Genomic DNA, 7,392 nt, shown 5'->3' with positions numbered 1-7,392 from the left:
TCACAAGGGTTACGGGCACAAGACCCAAGACTTCTTTGACCTAAAAGACGCCCTCGAGCAAGCTATCAGGGACGGCAAACTTGCCGATTTCGCCCACCTTATAAGGGAACCAAGGAGACGCAACCGGGACCACGACACCGAAGATAGATCCCGACCAACGAGGCGACGACAAGAACCAGAGGGTGACGACCACGGCCTCACGGTGGTAAACGTGGTAACGGCCAGAAATACCGCCCCGAAGTCGAAGTCGGCACAGAAAAAAGATGCCAAGGTCCTAGCGATCTCCACCTCACCCGTTAGAAGTCTTAAGGGTCTCCCAACTATTTCTTTCGGCCCGGAGGATCAATGGTTCGACGAGGCGCCGGAAAGTCCGCCCATGGTCATCACGGCTAGGGTCGGAACTGGCCTCGTCAAACGAATCCTGGTAGACACGGGGGTAGACTCAAATATCATGTTCCGAAACGTTTTCGATGCCTTGGGATTGAGAGATTCCGACCTGACGACCCACCAGCACGGTGTGGTAGGGTTAGGTGACCACTTCATCAAGCCGGACGGAATCATCACACTCCCGACCTCTGTGGGACTAGGGCAAAGAAGGAGAACAGTCATGGCAGACTTTGTGATATTACGAGATTCGACGGCTTATAACATAATCCTGGGGAGAAAGACCATTAACGACTTAGGGGCAGCTATCAGTACGAAACTACTGGTGATGAAGTTCATCACCGATGACGGATCCGTGGGATCCCTCAGAGGCGACTTGGAAACGGCGGTCACTTGCGACCACGCCAGCCTTTCTCTCAGAAAGAAATCCAAAGAAGCGTCAGGGGTCTTCCTGGCCGACCTGGATGCCAGGGTAGACGACAAACCCAGACCAGAGCCGGAAGGAGACTTGGAAAAGTTCAGAGTCGGCGAGGAGGACGATAAATTCACATTCATAAACAGAAACCTCCCCCACGAGATAAAGGAGCCTTTGATGGAAATGATCAGGGCCAATGCCGACCTCTTTGCCTGGACACCTGCCGACATGCCCGGGATAGATCCCCAGCTCAACAGCCCGTTTACTTCGTGAGCAAGGCACTCCAGGGACCAGAGCTGAGGTACAGCAAACTGGAAAAACTGGCACTGGCGCTCCTAGTGTCCTCCCGAAGGTTAAGACAATACTTCCAGAGTCACCGTATAGTCGTGAGGACAGATCAGGCGATTCGACAAATACTGCAGAAACCTGACTTGGCTGGTAGGATGATGACCTGGGCCATCGAGCTCTCGCAATATGACCTACAGTATGAGCCCCGACTTGCAATCAAAGCCCAGGCAATGGCAGACTTTTTGGTGGAGGTAACAGGGGATCCTCCCGAAGAAACGGGCACACGGTGGAGGCTTCATGTCGACGGAGCCTCCAACCAAACGTCCGGAGGAGCAGGAGTCATCCTGGAAAGCCCAGCAGGGGTCGTCTACGAGCAATCGACCAAGTTCGAGTTCCCAGTGTCGAACAACCAAGCAGAATATGAGGCTCTCCTAGGCGGACTAATGCTGGCTCGGGAAGTCGGGGCGACAAGGGTCGAAGTATGCAGCGACTCCCAAGTCGTCACCTCACAGGTAAACGGAAGCTACCAAGCCCGGGACCCCCTCCTCCAAAAATACTTGGAAAAAGTCAAGGAAACGACAAGACAGTTCCAGGAGGTCATCGTCCAGCACGTTCCAAGAGAAAGGAACACACGGGCAGACCTCCTGTCGAAGCTGGCGAGCACAAAGCCAGGATCGGGCAACCGGTCGCTAATCCAGGGCATGATAAAGGAACCAACGGTCGCCCTCCACTTGACGGAGTCGAGCCCCTCATGGCTAGACCCCATCACCAACTTCCTGGAACTCGGCAAGTTACCCGAAGACGAGAAAGCAGCCAAAGCTTTCAGAAGGGAGGCGGCCAGATATGCAATCATACAGGGACAACTATTCAAAAAGGGACTAAGCCAGCCCCTATTGAAGTGTTTACACCCCGACCAAACGGACTACGTGCTCAGGGAAGTCCATGAGGGGTGTTGTGGACACCACATCGGGGGCAAAGCCCTAGCAAGGAAGCTCGTCCGAGCAGGATACTACTGGCCGACAATGATGAAGGACTCAAAGGAATTCGTCAGAAAATGCACGAAGTGTCAACAAAACGCCAACTTCCACAAGGCACCGGCCTCCGAGCTAAGCTCGCTAACGACTATACGACCTTTTGCACAATGGGGAGTCGACCTCCTGGGACCTTTCCCGGTCGGCCCAGGACAAGTCAAATACCTCATTGTGGCCATTGACTACTATACCAAATGGGTGGAGGCTGAACCACTAGCCACGATATCGTCCTCCAACTGTCGGAAGTTCATGTGGAGGCAGGTGATAACCTGTTTCGGTATCCCGGAGGTCGTTATCTCAGACAACGGGACCCAGTTCACCGACAAGAAGTTCACGGAATTCCTCTCTGGCTTGGGGATAAAGCAAAAATTTTCCTCAATAGAACACCCCCAAACAAACGGGCAGGTAGAGGCCGCAAACAAAGTCATCCTTCTCGGTCTAAAGAAACGCCTAGACAGCAAGAAAGGAAACTGGGCCGACGAACTCCCCTCCGTCTTATGGTCCTACCGGACAACCGAGCAAAGTGCCACGGGGGAAACTCCCTTTCGCCTAACTTACGGGGTCGACGCGGTAATACCAGTCGAAATCGGCGAACCAAGTCCCCGACTACTACTCGCGGGCATGAGCGAAGCGGTCGAGAAAGACCTGATTGAAGAAACAAGGGAGATGGCCCACCTAACAGAAGCGGCGCTGAAACAAAGAATAGCCCTGCGTTACAACGTAAAAATCCTCAAAAGAGACTTCGAGGAAAGGGACCTCGTCTTGCGGCGCAACGACATCGGCGTCCCGACCCCAGGAGAAGGAAAGCTGGCGGCAAATTGGGAAGGTCCTTACAGGGTAAGGGAGGTACTCGGCAAAGGCGCTTACAAGCTCGAAAAACTCGACGGCAAGGAAATACCCAGAACGTGGAACGCAGGTAACCTAAAGAGGTTCTACTCCTGACCCACCGGCTCACCGACCAGGGAGCCTAACCAGATAGTTGATATTTGCCCTATCTACACGATATTTCATCTTGTCTAATTATTTTGTCAAATACTTGCCCAACTGACGAGTAATTTTTACTTGTTCAAATTTTTACTTGATAAAACTTTCTTACTTCACATCTGTTTCACATGACTAAAACCTAAAACGGCACCCCGGGATTGATCACCCCAGAAGCCAGACGGCTCATAGGCCTCAACCAATTCGACGACAACGCGACCAAATCGGTCCAAACTGTTACCAAATGTGAAAACGGCGAGACGGGCACAAGAAATAAGCCCACCCAGAATAAACGGTAAGGGGATAACGGCAACACGACAAAACAACGAAATAAGTACAAATCACAGCAATCAAACGACGATAACGTATAAAGCGTCAAAATATAGAACGGACAAGTAAATTGTTCAAAACAAACAAAACGACAGAATATCCTAAGTTACAAGACTTCACTTCCTCGGCATATCAACAATTTTTCCGTCCTGGATAGTCTTGAAAACACCAATTAACGACGTCTCGAAATCAGGAGCAGCAATCCTCAGCTGAGCCTTCAGGGCATCTTCGGTCATCAAGATAGCACTCTTCCCTTGCTCCTTGGCCACCTTAAGCTTCTTCTTAAGCTCAGCGGCCTCTGCTTTAGCGGCCTTCACCTCCGAGACGGCCTGCTCCCGCTCCTTTTCCAAGGCGACAACACGACCCTGAGCGGCGTTAAGTTGACCCTCCAATGTCATCTCACGCTCAAGAAGTCGGGCCACGGTCTCATCGGACGCCTTCAACCTTTCCGCAACAAACGACGACTTCTCCTCAGCAGCACTGAGCTTCCCCCCATCTCGGACAGCTGACCTTGGAGGAGCTCAACTTGAGCCTTAAAGTCATTGTTCGTCTTAGCAGAGGACTCAAGCTTCCTCCGAAGCGCCTCCATACCGGATAACTCAAATTCGGCCTTCCGAGCTATCACGGCCCCACGAAGCAAGGTGCGATACATCCACCTCGCCTGCCCGGACAGTTCGGTTTCATGAAAATGCTCTTCTGTCCCGGGTATCAGTTGGGAGTCAATGAATTTGGTGGCATCAAAGTTCCTCTCCATTATGGTAAGGGCCCCTTCCGGGCTGGAAGACATCTTTCGCTTCTTGGGAGTATGGATAAGCTCCATGTCACTGTCCGGATGAGGGGTGAGAGTCGCGTGCCCATCAGCGGGCCCTTCATCGCGGGTAGGGGAAGCCTGACCTCCTACGGTCTGTTTTCCCGACGTTTCGGTATCCCGGGTAGGGGAAGCCTGACTCTCTTTCTCCCCTGAAGGACCCTCCGACTTACCGACGTCCTTCTCTTTGGCATTCTCGTCATCACTTGCCTCAAAAAAGGTCTTCATCAGATTCTCAAGACCGGTCATGGTGGCAGACATTTCCACTGCAATAAACAACAAGCACGATTAGTCGTTAGATCGGAAAGAGAAAAACAACGACTAAGAAACATAGGCAAACAGAGAAGACAACTCACGAATATAGCTCCTGGCGGCCTCCCGCTCACCCATAAGAAGATGTGGGTTCACGGGGTTCTTTTCAAAGATAGCAAGAAGGACGTCAGCTATCTGCCTATCTACAGCCGACAACCTTTTGTACGACACTTTGACGAAAGGATTCGACCCCGCGCCAAAACTCCAGTAAGTCTGGATAAGGCTGATCCGGAAGACCGGGAGACAACGCGAGGCATACCTACAGCGGGGTACCACTCCGTTAGTCTATGAGGTCGGGAGCCCGAAAAAACTCAGAAACTACGCCTTTTCAACTCAGTCATGACCAGACACGGCTAAAAACTACGCCTACCACACAAACCACCCAAAAAACCTATCCTGGAATGGTACCCCTTCCCTAAACTCACCTACCCCAACATTGAAAAACCCTTCAACAAAAATAAACTAGTCATGCAACAAATGCAAGCAGCAATCGCATAACAACAGGGCATAACACAGATACCAAAGGAAAGAAGCCAGAAAATTACCTGGAACGATGAAGGAAACTTGGACTGAAAGTTGAAGCGGGAGGGAGTTCGCACTGGAAGCTTTGGATGTTAGGGAGAGAAGGAGTTGGAAATAGTAAGAGTGGGAGATGGACAGGGAGAAAACTGTTTAAAAACCACCTCCAAAAGCGCGAAAGAAAGCAGGGGCAAGATAGTCTTTGCGCATAGGTTTTTTCAAATCATTATGAGCATTAAATGCCCAGCGCGGAGAACGAAACGGCAAACAGATGCCACAGCAGATCAAGAGACACGCGCACAAGAGACGCGTCTCTCCCACGATCAGCCGACCCAACGACAACGTACGAACGTAGACATCACGCGCCATCAATGGCCCTCACGGCCATCGCTGACGCGTCGGGGGCACTGTTACGGCCCGGCCCAAACTCACGCGGGTTAACCCGACCCGAGTTCCCGCCGGCCCAATAACGCGTCCTCCACCCGATTCGGACACGCGTCCCGTACGGCTTGCACACAGTCGTGGGACAGCGTCCTTGGGGGTATGGGCCTGACCACTGGAGGGGCCCACTACTGACATGTATATAAGGGGGAGACTGGCTCTCCCCCCAAGGTATGTCACATTTTTTACACTACCCCCCTCCACTTGCGCACATTCTGACAAGGGCGTCGGAGTGTCTTTGCAGGTGGCACCCCCCTCTCACGCGAAGTGCTCGGGACCTCGCGCACCGCTGACCGGCAGTCCACGACTTGACGAGCCCCTACCATCATCCCGGATCACAACCCGAATCGTTCATCAACCGACTTACCGAACATTGGCGCCGTCTCTGCATGCGAAGTGCTCGGGACCTCGCACACCCGGGACCAGGAGACCACGACCAGACGAGCCTCTCCACCATACCGAGCGTTGACCTCAGGGTCCCAACCCGAACCGTCCGGTACCCGACCAACCGAACACATTCTAAAAGCCTTCTTTCATCATGTAATGGTAGTTATGGTAGATTTCGATTTGTGTGAATCCTATATAAAAAAAATAATTAAAAGTTAAAATAATATAATAAATCAACAATAATATTCTAAAAATCATATAAAATCCCAAGAATCACAAAAATAAAATTCCAGCAATCACAGAAAATTTCAAGAATCACAGAAATAAAATCGCAGCAATCAGAGAAAATTTCAGGAATCAAGAAATAGAATCGTAGAAATCAGAAAATCACATAAATCCTATAAATAGAATCACAAAAATCAGAAAATCACAGAAATTACAGAAATAGAATCCCAAAAATCACAAAAATCACATAAATTAGTGAAATAAAATCCCAGAAATCGCAAAAAATCCCAAGAATTATAGAAATAAATTAGCAGAAATCACAAAAAATCCCATGAATCAAGAAATAAAACGACAGAAATCAGAAATCACATAAATAGAATAACCGAAATAAAAAAATCACAAAAATCACATAACTCAGAGAAATAAAATCTCAGAAATCACCGAAAATCCCAAATATCACAAAAATAAAAGAAGCATAAATCACAAAAAGTCCAAGGAATTAAGAAATCATTTGCTGATTTACTGCCGAAGAGGCTCTGACACTTCTGCCTCGGCTGGGTTTAACTGCGGCGAGACGACTTCTCTTCGGTTGAGTAGGGGCAGCGATGACGATTTCATTTCGACTTACTTGAACATCGAAGTGTCTTTATAAGTACTACTATCGAACTATTGCTGCTCTAGAGAATCGATCACATTATCACCAAGACCAATAAATTTTTTATTCATCCCTGGACTCGTACCAGCAAAGTCTTGTACAAAGTTAATTAACAAAACCTTTTCTCAGGAATAATTTCTTAGAATTTAGTCTATATTAACGATAACAATAAAGTCATATTAAGGATAACTTCTTTTTTCTTTAATTCATGTGAGGTGTTGGGTCGTGTGAGTACAGCTCAGTAACACCATGTTAAGTGCTAACAACAATTATGTAAAGTTGTGTTCTTACTTTCTCTTGCACTTGAAAAGAAAAACGTGTTAGGTGGATTCTCGTGCGTGTTTAATGGTCAAATGGATAAAGCCAGAAACATTTCTTGCAGGTTTTTAACCAACTTAAGTCATGCATGAATATGGCTTTAGGAACCCATGTATTGAGTGTCCTATGATGTACTAAGACAAAATACAACGGTAAAAATAAAAAAGTCATGCATATAGGCTTTTAGATCCATCAATCCAAATGATATGTGGACTTAGTGTGGTAAACTTTTTCTCTCTAAAAAAAATATATGAAAATTATTTTTTAAAAGATAATTTTTTAAATTTTACAGTATTTA

Source organism: Arachis ipaensis, chromosome B08, assembly GCF_000816755.2.
Source record: "Arachis ipaensis cultivar K30076 chromosome B08, Araip1.1, whole genome shotgun sequence".
Lineage (NCBI taxonomy): Eukaryota > Viridiplantae > Streptophyta > Magnoliopsida > Fabales > Fabaceae > Arachis > Arachis ipaensis.
This window is presented reverse-complemented; position numbering follows the sequence as displayed.